The following is a 1,988-nucleotide window of genomic DNA, read 5'->3' on the forward strand; positions in this document are numbered from 1 at the left end:
TTAAATATAGAAATATGTAATCTGTAGGGTGAGTTAATGGAGTATATGCAAACTTCAAAATATTCACAACAGAAAACAGAAATTGACTGGTGTTACTGTCCAGTCCTCCAACTGCAGACCCCCCACTCTGTCTTCAGGAGACCTCAAGAACTGTACCTGTCTCACCTAAACATAATAAAAAGCCAGTGTCAATTTTTACAATAAATCCTTAAATGCTTTATTTTTAGATTCAAAAATAAATATAAATAGAAGTTCTAATAATTTCCTCTGCATCACAAAGCATCTTGCATACACCCTGGGGTTGAAGACTGTTGCTTTGGCGTACAAATAAAAGTTTCTCTAAGACTTATCCCATAACTTGCTCTTCCAAATGTTAGGTTATGAAATATTAGAGCCTGAAATTTTCTCTTCGATTCATTGAGTGGCCCATGGGAAAGAATTCTTCCAATTCATATAGTCTTCATGAAGGATTTAGCAACACCCTTGCTTATCTTGGCACTGAGATCTTCAGAAACAAATATTTATTTCTTTTATTTAATTGACAGAAATAAGTGTACCCTCTAGAAAGAAGTAGGTATGCATTAAAGTATATTAAATACTATTCTTGGGAAGCCAAGTCTATACAGAATGAATCTGTGAGTTCAGTAATGGTCCTCCTAACACTGCCTGAATTTAAAAAGGCCAGTTCTTTTCTGAGGAGGGGAGTGAAATCCATTAGGTAGCATGGTTTGAGTTTTTTTTTTTTTTTAACCTCCTGAACTATTCTCACAATAAAAATTGTAAAAATAAGAAGTTAAAGGGAGAAATTAGAAAATTAAAATCATGTGAAGATAATATTTTCTACATTTATTGCATACCTACTATGTGCTAGGTTCTGTTTTAGGACTAGGAATGTCAGTGGAAAAAAAAAATGCCTGCCCTGCGGAGCTTACATTGTTGTGGGAGGATATGGATACATAGATGAAGATACATCTCCATATAGATACATATCCATTCATAAATTATGTGTATGATAGATAAAAATAAGTAAAAGCACAGATGTGTGATGTCAGATGGTGGTGGTAGTGGTAACTACAATGAAGAAAAACAAGGGAGGGAAGAGGGAGTATGAGGCAGGAGTGGGGCTGTGGAGTAGGTTACCAGGGCATCTACAAAAAACCCTAACATCCATATTTAAGAGTGAAAGATTGAATGCTTTCCCTCTAAAATCAGAAACAAAGAAAGGATGTCTGGTCTCAATGCTTTCATTCAACATTGCACTGGAGCTTCTAGCCAGTGTGAAAAGGCAAGAGAAAGAAAAGGCATCTGAAAGGGAACAGAAATAAACTGCCTTTATTCACAGACAACAAATCCTGCTATAGGGAAAATCTGGTGAAATCTACAAAAAAGCTACTAGAACTTAAAACTGATTTTTACAAGATTGCAGATACAAGATCAATGTTTAAAAATCAATTGTATTTCTTTCTATACGTTATCAAAGAACAGTTGGAAAATGAAATTTAAAAATGCCATTTGCATAACATCAAAACGTATAATCCCTAGATTTAGGAATAAATCTGACTTAAGGATACACATGACAAAAAATCAAAACATTTACTGAGACAAATAACACCTAAATAGATGGAAAGGCTTACTTTGTTCAAAGGTCAAAACACAATATTATTAACATGTAAATTATATAAACTTCAATGTTAAGTCCAATCATAAGCCCAGCTTTTTAAATAGAAAGTCACAAGCTGATTTTACTATTCATATGAAAACACAAGGGACCTAGAAAAGCCAAAACAACTTTGAAAAAGAATAAAATTGGAGGCCAAACACTGTCAGATTTCAAGACTCGTTATAAATCCACAGGAATCAAGACAGTGTGGTATTTTTGTAAAGACAAATAGGTCACTGGAACAGAATAGAAAGTCTAAGAATAGACCCACAACTGATTTTTTTAAGGACAACTGATTTTTGACATTGGTGCAAAGGCTATTCAGCGA

This window comes from Propithecus coquereli, unplaced genomic scaffold, assembly GCF_000956105.1.
Source record: "Propithecus coquereli isolate 6110/MARCELLA unplaced genomic scaffold, Pcoq_1.0 Scaffold331, whole genome shotgun sequence".
In the NCBI taxonomy this organism is placed as follows: domain Eukaryota; kingdom Metazoa; phylum Chordata; class Mammalia; order Primates; family Indriidae; genus Propithecus; species Propithecus coquereli.